This window comes from Coenobita brevimanus, chromosome 67 (genome assembly GCF_032717465.1).
Source record: "Coenobita brevimanus isolate Jiangsu-jjx chromosome 67, ASM3271746v2, whole genome shotgun sequence".
In the NCBI taxonomy this organism is placed as follows: Eukaryota; Metazoa; Arthropoda; class Malacostraca; order Decapoda; family Coenobitidae; genus Coenobita; species Coenobita brevimanus.
Window position 1 is genome coordinate 17933287 of NC_137020.1, and position 7470 is coordinate 17940756.

Below are 7470 nucleotides of genomic sequence, written 5' to 3' on the forward strand. Positions count from 1 at the left end.
TCCATCAGGACTGCAGGCCACCTCTCTACCGATTCAGCCACCACATCACTGAATACATATATATATATATATATATATATATATATATATATATATATATATATATATATATATAAATATATATATATATATATATATATATGAGGCATCCAGTTCCAGGGGGGCATACCTAAAAACCATGTTTTTTCACTATAGCGATTTAAAGTTGATGACCCGTTTTCATCATGATTTTGATACAATTATTATGTTATTATGATACCTATAGACTCGTCTTGGCTATTTCTTACAATGAATATCTTTTCTTTTTTCTTTTTTATTCTTTTACGGCAGTTATTCAGCACCCCTACATAACTTGCCCTCATAAACTATTACTGGTTGTACCAAATAATGCGACCTAACACATTATTAATAGGAGTATAGAAACCTGTGAAAATTTCAAAACGCCATGAGCTTTATTTTTTAAAATTAATTTTAAAATTGTGATTTCTACCAATCATCTTGTTTACAGTTCATACAAGTGACCTTTTAATAAGATAATAGTTGATTAAATATCGAAAAAAATATAATATGAACTTTTACCAATCCCTCGTCGCCAGTATTGCTTCTGTAGGTTGATGGGGTGGGGGGTATGGGTGGGTTAATACTCCAGGAAGTCGTCATCCGGGTCAGACTCCTCTGTCTCCCGGCCGACGCCCCCTTCTTCTGTCTCTTCACTGTGACTACTGAAGATCTCTTCAAAGAAGCCATGGTAGTAGTGGTTCACATACTGCAGCAGGGCTTTCAGATCACGAAGTTTTTCTTGTTTAAACTTAACTCCATTTGGGTACTTAGAAGGTAATGGAATACTGGGCAGATAGAACTTCGAGGGATCATACTTCCGTCAGCGGCCTTTCTTGAGCTTAATGCACACCAATTCTTCCACACCATAATCTGACCTCACCTTAATCCACATCTTATAACCACTGCTGACGATAAACATTTTGGCATTCTTAAACCCACTGCCACTAAAGCCAGCCTTGGTTACCAAAGCTTGGAGCACAGTAAAGTCCAGAATAGAGTCCTGAGTCATCTCCACTAAACTAATAGGGTTTTTCTCTCTACATTTATGGATGAACTCCACATAATGGGGGGCTGAATACACATCCCGACCTTTAAGTTTGAGTTCTTAGTTACCGAAATCTCTCACATGGCAAATAACTATGGCCTGGCACCATGAAATAGTGCTTAATACAATCAAATCTACCACTCTGTATCAAATGCAAATAAAAAAGCACGACATTAAGATTTTTGTTTTGGCCAGTACAATTTTCACTGAAGATGACTAACTGTCGAATGTTATCACTAACATAATTATTTACATAATGCAATACACAACTGGCAATTTCACAGGATCCCCGCTTAACTTGAGTCTCATTCCAGACATAAAAATACGCTTGATTACTCTTAAGGTCATGAATACCAAAATTATATGTCCAGAGTTTCCTTTTGTAATGCTGTGCCCCAGAACTTAACCTTGAATTAGGCAATGTTTGCTGTAAATCCATAGCAGTTGAAGCAAGATTATGATCATGATCACTTACGTACACTTTCACGATTTCATGGTTGCCTCAGCACTGGGAACATGGTACATCTTGACGTTAAGTTCTCTTATTGCTTCATCATCTCTGCCCTCTTGAAGCTGTTGCAACATCACTTAAGTTCATCACACAAGTTGCAGCTATCTGACCGAGGAGGTTCAACCCCAATGTTGCACTCAGTGTTGAAAATGTGAGTATACATGTGTTAGGTAGCCTTCAGCAGTACCTTATTTTCACGTTCGAGAAACTGGACGTAGTCTTTGTAGAGGCTTGCCATACTAGAACCAGGTGGTAGATACACACGATTCGGGCCTTTGGTCCGAGAATAATGCGAGGTGCAGGTGGCTAGACTTACTGTGGGCCCGAACCGTCTCTTTAACATCCTCTGGAGTCACGTTATGAGGCCAGTGCCTCCCTCGCTGGTCCTCAATCACCGTCCCTGTTGCTGTACCCTTTTTAATGGCATTGCACACACGTTTCTCAGAAGTATCATGAATATTAAGGAAAACAGTGAGACATATATCTATAGGTATGTTGTTCACCATGACAGTGTAAGCACGAGAGTCTTTCCTCCTACTCTCCCATCCCTGCACTTCTGATCGTTTCACTGGTACAACCGACACAAGGTCATGAAGGTAGCAAGTCTGGGCATTATGGTCCTGCCTGGCCCAGTAATTACTAAAGGTAACCTTAACATTCTCCATTCCAACTTTATCAAAACACTTTTTGGAACAGGTGCAGGGAGGACCAATCTCACGTGCAGCAACAGGTTTCTTTGTGGCACGACTAATGTATGCCTGACCACTGTCTTGTTTCTTCTTAACAACGTGTTTTCCGCATGTGTCAGGCTTTCTTACACACTTCCTAGAATGCACTGGACGTTGGTCCTCACTCTCACTCTCAGAAGAACTCATTTTCAGGCGGAACTCATTTTCAGGCAGTACATGATTGGCTGAGCCCGGTGATGACAACATTGATGGCTGTGTGAGGCAAGCTTATTGGCTGGCTGGCCTAGACTCGGCGGTGCTGGATACGCCTGTCTGGGATCTGTAAAACGTTTCTCATCCAAGGTTTGTGCACCTGAAACCACCTGACTTCCAACCCTATTGTCCCCCCACATTAAGGCTGCATTTCCCTTGGAATTTTCCACCACGTGGTGTAGCTGGCATTGACGAACACTTTCCTGCTTCTAACACAAAATGGCGGATTTGAGGGTTACGCCCCCCTGAAACTAGACGCCTCATATATATATATATATATATATATATATATATATATATATATATATATATATATATATATATCTATCTATCTATCTATCTATATATATATTGAAGCGATGGCTCAATCGGTAGAGAGGTGGCCTGCAGTCCTACCGGACCCAGGTTCAAATCCTCGCTGGGGCAGGGAACAGTTTAAGGATTTGAATTTCATAAAAAGCAGACTTTACCGATCTACCAGAAGACCCGCCGACATATCATAAAAATACCCCCGCTAATACCAATACACCAGTCCTGTATGAGACAGCCCTAGCATGTATTCAATATGGACGGTGGGTCTTAGCGCCGAAGTGGTGACATGTAGAGGTGTATGGTATGTAGGAGGACTACTGGGCCTTGGGAGCAGGCTGTGAAGCCTATGCCCAAAGTCGAGCACTTAAAATATATATATATATATATATATATATATATATATATATATATATATATATATATATATATATCGATATATGTAGACAGATAGATATTGAGGTAGATTTGTTGACAATTATTGCTCTCTCTCTTGATTGTGACGCTTGCTGATTTTCTGGCGTAACTCCAATTGCTAAGCTACTGTGATGTTTCACTGTACTGAATTGAGGTTCATCACGCTATTGTGGTTTTCATGACAATCAACACAATAAATGTCACAAAATCTACATTGAGAAAATTTTTTTTGATGAATTTGAGAAAGTTCAACTTTGTTGTAAAAAAAATCAGCCCGTGTGTTCTCGACTATGGCCTTGGACCAAGCCCATGAGCAAATGAACGAACAAATCAGAGGAGACAGCGGTGTGACTGGAATAAAAGATAACCCATCTGCTTTGATTAAGTGGATTACTACTGGCCCAAATGTCGGTTGGATCACTGATGAGTTTGAAACTTCATCTGAAAGGAATGCTCAAAAGCTACACAATACCATGATCAGTCATCCTCCGTTCAGTAGAAATTTGCACAACAAGTCATGGCAATGGTTGCAACATTTCAGGATTTGGGAAACCCATTCACAGAAGAGAGCAGCGATCTCGTTCAGCTGGATACAAAGGAGGCCATGGATGAAAATGCACTTTCCAGTCTCCAGAACATTAAACAATAGGGCTACCACACAATGATTCCTATGTTTCTGACCGGCTTGAAAAGCGAGTGACAAGTGTCAGATATCATTCCAAACAATATGACATTTTCCCCCCTGACGTCAACCGGAAGACAGTCCAGGATGTCACATCAAATTAAGGCTCTGAAAAACAACTGTGAATTATTCTGCAGAATGTACGTTTCCTGTCAGTCCAGAAATGGAGATGTGGATGAGTTTTGTAGACACGAGAACCAGGGAGCACCATCTTCTCTTTCCGACATGAGAGAGCTGAGGCAATGTACGAAGTCAGACCTCATTGGATGCCTGGCTTAGCTGATTACAGCCTAGGATTATGACACCTCTACTGTAGATGCAAAATTTTTAGATGGATCTGTCGTAGTCTACATGCTGCTTTCCAAATCCTGTGCAACATTTGGCGACTACTCAGAAGGCTTCATACCTTACCTAATCAAGATCTTGGAAACTACAAAGAGCCTAGATGTGGTGTGGGATCGAAATATCCACAACAGCTTGATGGGCTCAGCAAGACAGAAAAAGGGATAAGAGAAAAAAGACGCCTGAGAGAGAGAAATTCACAAAGATGATGAAGTTTTGGCACTCTTGCTCTTAGCCGACCACCCTCTTTGTGCCAAGTTTTTCGGTCCCTACTGAGTTTACAGAAAGGTCAACTCCATTGACTACTTGACTGAGACACCTGATTGATGCAAGATTTATCAACTCTGTCATGCGAACATGTTGAATCCCTGTGATCAACACAAGCCTCTGTCCAGTTTTCTTTGCAGCATGGTAACAGAGCCTGATGGTGCTGTTGAACCCACTGAAGAGCCCATTTGTCCCCTCAGCTTGAAGAGTGCAGCACAGTGGCAAAGCAATCTGAGGCCAGGCAGGAGCTCCGAAGTAAGCATTCTCATCTTAACCCAGAACAGAAGGAGAAGCAATTGAATTTAATGCTGTCGTTCCCCAGTGTCTTCAGTGATTGTCCAGTTTGTACATCCGTAATATGTCACGATATAGATGTCAGAGATGCATTCCCTGTTAACCCTTCGTTAGTCAGGTGGGGTGTTTTGGCACCCCAAACTTTTTTCATCATCACCATCATCATCCGGACCTCCTTTCCCACCCAAGGGCAGGGTGAGGAGTACCAATGTCCAGACAGCCCAAACTTGCCCAGTGCAATGGGACACGCTTCCATTCATTCATCATTCAAGCCCTCGGAATCCTGGCTCTATCGGATACACCAAAAACATTCACCACATTCTGTAGGTTCACATAAACGTATCAAATTGAGTCAATCCGGACTCTGCCACGTAAAAAAGGGGTGCCAAAAATCCCTGATCATGCACTACTCACAACATTCATCCAGCCAGTTCGATCTCTTGTCAGCTCCCTAGCCTCACCGACTTCCAAACCTCTCTTCCTCACACACTCATCCACCATATCTTTCCACCTTCTCCTTGGCCTACCTCGCCTCGTCTCTCCTTCCAATTCGCTAAGATATACATTTTTCACCACTCTGTTGTTATCCATTCTCTCCACATGACCATACCATCTCAGTACACTCTGTTTGATTCTGGTGTACACTGACTTCCTCACTCCACACCTTTCACGAATCACATTAGTTTGTAGCTGATCCACCCTCTGCACTCCACATACATTCCTCAGCAGTCCCATCTCCACTACTCTTACTCTTGACTTTTCACTTTCATGCCACACCACAGGCTCACATCCATACGTTAAAGATGGCACTAACATTCACTCGTGTAAGCCTCGTGCAGCTGCAACACGCAAGCCTCTGTTTCTTATCAAGGCCTTCATTGCACCAGATCCTTTTCTTCCTTGTGTCACTCTACTTTCCACATCTTTTGCATATTTTCCTCTCTTTTCTGTCACTGTACCCAAGTATTTGAACTCTATCACCAATTCCAGTCTCTATCCATTAACTGTAATATCACTCTGGGAATCACCTTTTCTCTCAATAACCATCACTTTACTCTCTTCTACATTTAGTCTCAAGGCACGACGCTCAGAGACATCAGCAAAGCTCTGCACAAGTCTATCAAGTTCTTGTCTGGTACTTACAAGCAGTACTGCATCATCAGCATACAACAAATTTGAGATATTCCATCCATCACCATTCATTACGAACGCCATCTGTCTCTCCATTATTCGTGTTATTACTTCTCTCATCACCCCATCCATATATATATTGAACAACCATGGAGACATCACACAACCTTGTCACACGCCCACACCGATCGCGAACCCATTCACTTAGATGCCCATTAACCTTTACACATGCCTCGCTACCATCATAAAAACTCTTGATGGCACCTAGCACCTTACCATCTACACCATACATGTACAAAACTTTCCACAATCCCTCTCTGTCTACTTTGTTGTATGCTTTTTTCAGATCCATGAATGCCATATACACCTAGTGGTCCTTCTCACATGCCTTCTCTGCTATCTGTCTCACTGTAAATACTTGATCCACACATCCCCTGCCGCTCCTAAAGCCACCCTGTTCATCACTTACTAGAACTTCTGATACCTCTCTTACTTTCTCTGTAATAATTCTATCATATACCTTCCGTACCACACTCAATAGACTTATGCCACAATAATTCTTGCACTCACTTCACTCACCTTTATTTTTGTACAGGGGTACAATCACAGCCTTTATCCACTCTGCAGGCACAATTTCACTCATCCCTGCCTTCTTACACATCTCCAACAAGCTCTTCATTCCACTCTTTCCACTACACGTAAGCATCTTTGCATACAACTCATCAACCCCAGCTGCTTTCCCATTTTTCAGCCGCTCAAGTGTGCGAGTGTCACGTCTCCTGGCACTGCATTCCTTCTCTGCACCCCCTCCCCCAAACCAATCATGTTAACAGTCGCTCTGCTTTCTCTGTTCCCATTCATTAGGCTTTCAAAATATTTTTTCCATCTGGTCCTTACTTCATCTCTGTGGGTTAATAATCTACCACCTGCATCATTCATACCATCACATTTCTTTCTGCTTTCATTTCTCCATTTCCGCACCTCTTTCCAGAATAACTTCCTATTTTCAGAGTAGTTCGCATTCATTTTTCTCCCCAGATCATCAGTTACCTCCTTCTTTTTCCTCTTCACTAGTCTCTTTACGTGCTTCTTGCTGTCAATAAACTCAGTTCTTATTTCAACTGAACCCCTCTCCTGTAACCACTTTAGCCACTTCTTTCTCTTTTCCTCCGCTGCTTTCTTAACCTCCTCATCTCACCATGCCGTACTTTTCTTCTTTGTTGTTACTCTTGCCACACCACACTTCATTTTAGCATGCCTAACGAAGCACTCCCTATATGGATTGGGTGATGAGAGAAGTAAATACACGAGCAATGGAGAGACGGATGGCGTTGGTAAAGAATGAGGATGGATGGAATATCTCAAATTTTTTGTATGCAAGCAGTACTGCTTGCAAATACAGGACAAGAACTTGATGGGCTAATGCAGAATTTTGCTGATGTCTGTGAGCGTCGTGCCTTGATAGTAGATG

The 7470-nt window shown here is 42.0% G+C and overlaps 1 pseudogene; it reads right to left on the bottom strand.

Annotated features, from left to right (window-relative positions):
- Window positions 1-637: 637 nt before the first annotated feature.
- Window positions 638-2551, bottom strand: LOC145405573 (uncharacterized; annotated as a pseudogene).
- Between the last annotated feature and the right edge of the window lie 4919 nt (window positions 2552-7470).